The following is a 7500-nucleotide window of genomic DNA, read 5'->3' on the forward strand; positions in this document are numbered from 1 at the left end:
AAGAGGAGTTAATCCAGGGGATTATATGTTTGATATTAGAATTTATTTTGGTTTCATGCAAGGCGATCCTGTTCATGTGTCGGAAACTTCTGTAAACGGCAAAAAGTTTTAGTAAGTATTGTACTTCATCACTGATTGTTCATTATTACTATTGACGATTGCCCATCCATCGATAGACAAAACTCTGCCTTCTGTGAATGAGATCAGAGAGGTTGCAAGTTGAATGATTGCAAGAACATTGGTGTTTTCAGTATCCATGAATAACTATGAAATATGGAGGTTACATGTGGCTCTCTCTACAGATTGGTAGTGTATCTGGAAAAATGGTCTTGTTGTCTTTATCTGGAATGGAAAAATTGAACGGTAAAAACAGCAGGAGTACAATAGTTATTGTGGTATTACATTTCTCATTGTGTCTGGAAAGGTGGTCCATCTGCTTGTTGGCGCGGGTTTGCTCTTAACTGCTAAATATTCAGTTTCGTAGACCTCGGCATTCTAAGTTCATATATACATACATAAAAAAAAGGCATTGAAACAACTGATTGACGAGATAAACACCATATGAGGACGGAGCCTTTATTTGTACGACGTTTCGCTTATTACAGCCTTTTCAAGTACTTGAAAAATCTGTAATAAGCGAAACGTCGTACAAATAAAGGCTCCGTCCTCATATGGTGTTTATCTTGTCAATCTTGTCGGCAAACTGCCACTTTTAAGCATTGAAACAACTCCCACCCTTTTCATCCCCTACATACTCCACTCCCCTCTACCTTCTTCCCTTTCTCTTTTCTTGGCACCTCCTGGATGACGGATCATCCCTGCATCTTGTCCACTGCCCTGAATCAGAAGCAGTGCCGCAAGACACAGCACATCCACAGCAAGGCCGCTTCATTAAATCGGCGACCCCTCCTCTCCGTCCCCTCATGCAGAAAAGGAGAGGACTCCGTATCTAAGTTCACCTCCAATAAATCAATAATGATCGAACCCAGACGCTTCGTGTTCTTGTGGAATGGGAAAGGGACATTCAGTAGGAATTAATTTCGGCTTATTTTTTATCCAGTGCATAGTGAAGTGGTTCGAAATTTTCTGCAGACCCTTGGGGATTCTGTAATAATTATTGGCTTAATGTCTGGCTTATATTGTGGAACAGAGCAACCTGGGGAATAAGGAAAAGACTCTTCCGGTGTCTTTCTCGTTAACTGAGAAGGGAGGAAAGGGTGAGTCCTCATCTCGTTAATTTTCAACATTTGTCTAGATTTAGTATTGGGTAGAATTACCAGTCAGAGTCTTTACGCGGTATCTATTGACAACATTATGACTACTGACTTTGTGTTTGGTGATGAAAATGACAACAGTTATGGCAGAGTACACACAATTTGAAGAAGAGGCCTTTGTACAGTATTTGCTTGGTATGTGATAGAAATCCAACAAGCGGATGGTTGTACATTTATTGAAGGTTGTGTCCTGAAGTCGTGTTTACTCGACCACACCCACTCTGTCTTTCCCAGTGATGCTGAACTTCTTGTAGAGTCGTTGTGGGTCTTGTTGGAGCCCTCGAGTCTACTAGACCAAAACTAAAGTCCAGACGTTTGAGAGTCTACTGGATAACAATATGACAAGGACATTTTTGACCGCAAAAAAAAATCACATAAATTGGTTGTATAATGCATTATTATAATGTGCCGTGTCAGGAATCTTGTTCTATTTTTTTTTCTTTTTATCAAAGGCCTCAGAAACCTAAGAAATGGTGGAGATATATTTCAGTTCACCTAAGAACTATCCCAAACAGTAGTCATATAGATCCATGGGCCATATTGAAGATGGCATAATTTCCTTTTAAGGAAAAATGATGTCACAGAAAATTATGCACTTTAATGTTCTCATCTCACTACTAAGGACCAAAGGCTAATAGTTACTTGATAATTTGTATAGAAAATCATAGAGTTCAAATCTAGAAAAACACATGAATATACATTTCTCATACTTCATAAAGATCATTTCATCTTACTTATATTTTATTTATTTTTATATCTTATAGCATGCTCAAGGGATGTACCATCGAAGCACCTGTAAAGAATACTGTGCACGTGCCAACAGGTCTCCGAACATACAGAGGAACGCATTGGAATCTGAAAAAGAATCTATATTCAAAACATTGCGTCTCCGGAAAGCCGCGAAAGAGTGGACAAGGGCCGGCGGTGGACGAGGAAAGTGCTGTATGGTGATAATACGTGCACAAAGGACGGCGGGCTGAGCGTGGGAGGGAGCAGGTGTGAGTGAGAGAGCTCGAAACGGTTTCAAGGGACCAGAGAACGAAGGACGGTTCCACGGGGCGACAAGAGCGAGCTTGGTGCTTGGCAACAAGGCCGCCTAGCAAAGAGAGCCACCGTACATGTTCAACACTCGGTCAAATTGTAGAGTACATACTGAAGTATCAGGGAAATTATTAGATTTCGTGTGGGACATAGAATGAGGGCTGGTTGTGCGAGAACTGTAGAATGTCGACATTGCGTGTCATGAATTGGGATTATACGATGCACCGATAAAACTCACTTTTTGAGTTCATCTGATTTTGGCCCTTTGATACCAAACGCACTGTATTTCATAAATTATTTCTATAAGAATAGATCAACATTTCTGAGATAATGCTCTCATAGGATAGATCATTGAGATGTCCTAAAATCAGTATCCACATATGTTGAAGAAATTTCTTGCATTGTATTGCCACCTTTGACAGGACTGGACAACAGAACTACCCCCCCCCCACACACACACACAAATACGCACAGCATTTATAATCAGAAACAGAATATTTATTAGAGAAAGGTCTGTCGAACTAGGTAAGGGCAGTAAGTAAAATCTAAGCAGATGTCGAAAAAGAAGGCAGAAAGGAAGGTAGGCAGTGAAGAATTGAGACAGGGTGGCAGCAGAGCAGTGGTATTTAATATCTAATCAAAGATAACCAGATCTTCTATCTTTGGAAACAATTTCGGACCAAAAAGATGACGTCATAGAGGTGGTAAAAGGGAGATTTTAAGAAGGTAGTATAAAGCAGGAACAGAACAAGTTAACCAGCAATTTTTTTTTTTTTTTTTTAAGTGGAGGTTAGTTTCCAATCATATGAGCTTGCTGGGTGGGCTTGGTTCATTGGAATATCACTAAAAATCCTAGAATATTTACTGGAGAAATTCTATGTTGTCAATACCCCGTACGAGAAACGAGACAGTGACACAATGAGGAGGTAAAAACATAAAAGGCAGAGACAGGAAGAAAAGCAGAAAGGCAGGAAGGCAGGAAGGCAGGAAGGCAGGAAGGCAGGAAGGTAAGAAGGCAGGAAGGCAGGAAGGCAGGAAGGCAGGAAGGCAGGAAGGCAGGAAGGCAGGAAGGCAGGAAGGCAGGAAGGCAGGAAGGCAGGAAGGCAGGAAGGCAGGAAGGCAGGAAGGCAGGAAGGCAGGAAGACAGGAAGGCAGGAAGGCAGGAAGGCAGGAAGGCAGGAAGGCAGGAAGGCAGGAAGGCAGGAAGGCAGGAAGGCAGGAAGGCAGGAAGGCAGGAAGGCAGGAAGGCAGGAAGGCAGGAAAGCAGGAAGACAGGAAGGCAAAAAGGCAGGAAGGCAGGAAGACAGGAAGGCAGAAAAGCAAAAAGGCAGGAATGCAGGAAGGCATGAAGGCAGGAAGGAAGAAAGGCAAAAAGGCAGAAAGGCAGGAAGGCAGGAAGGCAGGTAGGCAAGAAGACAGGAAGGCAGGAAGGCAGGTAGGTAGGAAGGCAGGAAGGCAAAAAGGCAGGTAGGCAGGAAGGCAAGAAGGCAAAAAGGCAGAGGGATAGAGAGGCAGAAAGACTTTGAAGTACAGAGGCAAAGAAGCAGAGAGGAATGTGACAAGAGTGAAGCTGGCAGGTAGGCATGCTTGTGGGTGGCCAGTAGTCATGGACTGAGTGGTCAAAGTGCAGCCAAAAATGCTGGCAAGTTGTAAGAAATCAGAATCTATAGAACATTCTGCGACGAAGACTAAAACGCTGGGAAAAAGTAGTTCTAATCTAGCAATCTTCATGGAAAAGTGATTATAACATTTGCTGAATTAGCAGGTGGACAAAGGTGGGTGAGGTGATAGCAGAGGGATTTCGGCTGCATCAGCAGGGAAATGGCAGCAGCAGAAAAAAAAAAAAAAGTATCAAGACTAGGAGCAACGGCGACAAACAAAGTAACAGCTTCAGAAACAGTGCGCAGTAGAGGCAGAAGCCTATCTTGTATAAAAGAGGACTTTCAAAGCGCAGCAGAGCCCATGGAAAAGGTCTAACTGATTCGAATTTCGGTGTCGACGACAAAGCCTTGTATTAACGGAAGGAGAGAGGAGAGCCTGGCGGAGTGAGACGCATCTTGTTGCGGTGGTGGTAGAGACATAGCGGCGGTGAGGAGGAAAATGAAAGTTAATATTCAGTAGAAAGTACTCGTTATGGTGATGGAGATGGTGGTATAGGTGAGGTCAGTAGTGTGTGACGTGTAGTGTGAAGGGTGGTGATAGTGATGGTGATGGTGATGGTGATAGTAATAGTGATGGTGGTGGTGATGGTGATGGTGATGGTGATGGTGATGGTGATGGTGATGGTGATGGTGATGGTGATGGTGATGGTGATGGTGATAGTGATAGTGATGGTGATGGTAATGGTGGTGATGGTGATGGTGATGGTGATGGCGATGGCGATGGTGATTGTGATTGTGATGGTGATGGTGATGGTGATGGTGATGGTGATGGTGATGGTGATGGTGATGGTGATGGTGATGGTGATGGTGATGGTGATGGTGATGGTGATGGTGACAATGGAGGTGGTAGTGAGAATGAAAAAGAAAGTACAATTGATATAGGAAATAGTGGCAGTGGTGGAAATAGAGATGGAAGTGGAGGTGAAGTAGAAACAGGAAGAGATGCTATGTTAGCGGGGGTAGGTCTAGTTGTAGCTCAAGAGTTGGTGAAAGAACTGGAAATTGTAATCGTAGAGGTGAAGATAATCCTGATAGAGGCAGTGTATTGCTATCGTTGTGATTGTGGTTGTGATTGTCACAGTGACTACAATGACTACAGCACAAGTAGTGAAATACTGATAATGATTTCACGGTATTCACGTCCAAAAGATGAAAGTGTATGGCACAATTCAGAATTATATTTTTCATATGTCATTCAGAAAATAAGTTTAATTCAGATACTTTTAATACTTTCATCATTGGAGTCACCCCTTAAATTAACAAAATCACAAGGATTTATTCAGATCATATCATCTTGGGTACGTTATTGGTCTGTAGATGTTAAAATATTATAAGTAAATTTGGATGAAGTGATATTTGATAATGCGTTTGCAACATAGTAGGGGTGGGGAACACTTGACTTTGCTAGTTAAATCGCAGATAGTGATAGTGATAGTTAGCGGTGTAAGTAGTGATGGTAACAGGGAAGCTAGTACACCAGGCTTAATGACCCCATTATGGGTCGATAGCCTTAAAGATCCAACAAAGAACAAAAACAAAGGAAGCTAGTAACGATTTTATTTTAGATATTTGGTGACAATAATGATGATGAAACTGATATCAATATGCTAGTCATGGTAGAAATAGTTCGCACAGGATTGGTGGGAGCATTGACGAGAAGATGACGATAGTACTGTTTGTAGTCCTTGCAAGCTGGATGGAACTAAAAAAAAAAAAAAAAAAAAAAAAAAAAAAAAAAAAAAAAAAAAAAATATATATATATATATATATATATATATATATATATATATATATATATATATATATATATATCTTCATTCAAACTATTGATAAAGCATAGCCAATGACCTCAGTTACGATAAACCTCGCTCTGCAGGGATGACCTTGGCCCTCAAAACCTTCTGATAACGTCGTAGAGACTAACGATGGTATTCTTAAAAAAATATTTCCTTATATAAATCTTATATAAATCCTTGGAAGGGAAAGATTTATATAAGGAATTATTATTATTTTTCTAAGAATACAACCGTAAGATTTTTACGGTGGTATTCTTAAAAAAAAAATCATTACATAAATCTTTCCCTTCCAAGGATTTATGTAAGATTTATTTAAGGAAAGATTTTTTAAGAATACCACCGTAAGTTGGTCAAATATTATATGTGTTATCTACTAAAGCGTGATGTTCATTTTCAAATATTTTATGCTGGCGAGCGCCAGACAATTTCCTTCATCTTTAAGTAACCTCTATGTGTTCTTGGGTTGATATGAAGGCTTCACAACCAATAAGAGTATATAGATAATATGTTTCAGTTTTTTTATGATTTATCTTTTTAAGCAAAGGACTCAATTTTTTTTATATCTATCTAAGAATATGTCCATTAAGAAACAGAAATATATTTCTTACATACATACATACATATACCAAGGCTTTTTCCCCCTTCCAAGGGAGGTAGCCAAAAAGGGAAAGGCATAAAAACACTCCCACCCATTTCATCCCTAAATACACTCCACACCCCTCCCACCCTTCCTCTCATCTGAGCACCTCCTGGATGACGGGTCATCCCTGCACCCTGCCCACCGCCCTGGGTCAGAAGCAGTGTCGCAAGACACAGTACATCCACAGCGAGGCCGCTTCATTTAATCGGCGACCCCCCCTCTCCGTCCCCCTTTGCATATAAGGCGAGGACGGGGAGAAATCCCTTCGGGCTGCGTCAAAATCTACTCACACACACTACCCCACCCCCCACTTCCCCGCCCATTCCTCCTCATGCAGTCACAACATCATCCATATACAACCATTCTCCACTCACCTCTGTCTTCCGTCCTCTCCCTTCCTTCCTCAAACAGACATTCCCCTCTTCCCCAAAGCCCCCTTCACCCCATCCATCCACCTCATCCTAGGACGTCCCCTCATGTTCACTCCCTCCACATCTGCCTTCCATACCTCTTTTACTAGTCTTTCTTCACTCATTCTTTCCATGTGTCCAAAACCATCCTAATATTCTTTCATCAACCCTATCTCCCAAATCCTTTTTCACCCCTGTTCTCCTCCTCACCTCCTCATTTCTCACTCTATCTAGCCTAGTAACCCCCACCATACTTCTCAGACACCTCATCTCAAACACATTCAAACTCCTTCTCTCTTCTTCTCTTATGTTCCACGTTTCTGCCCCATACAGTGCTGTTGGCACAATCACTCCTTCATACAGTCTCCTCTTCGCATCCATTCGAAGAGAGAAAAAACACCTTAATGATTTTGAAATTAGTTCATGAAATCTTACTCCATAAACATAAGATACTGTAAGTAGAGAAATATAACAGATATACGCTGTACATATTCTATTAGCAACAATATAGCGTAATAGATAGTAGTAATGATATCAAGTTAACATAATACCATTTTCTTGCACAAAAATCGAAGGGTGTTTTAGGGGATTCCCACACAATCCTTTGATGTCAGAGGTACTGTAATAAAAAGGTTATGTGTGTCATTAGTATGTCCTCATTTAGATTATGCTACTCCT

Source organism: Oratosquilla oratoria, chromosome 10, assembly GCF_046742065.1.
Source record: "Oratosquilla oratoria isolate Oo_2021 chromosome 10, ASM4674206v1, whole genome shotgun sequence".
Taxonomy (NCBI): domain Eukaryota; kingdom Metazoa; phylum Arthropoda; class Malacostraca; order Stomatopoda; family Squillidae; genus Oratosquilla; species Oratosquilla oratoria.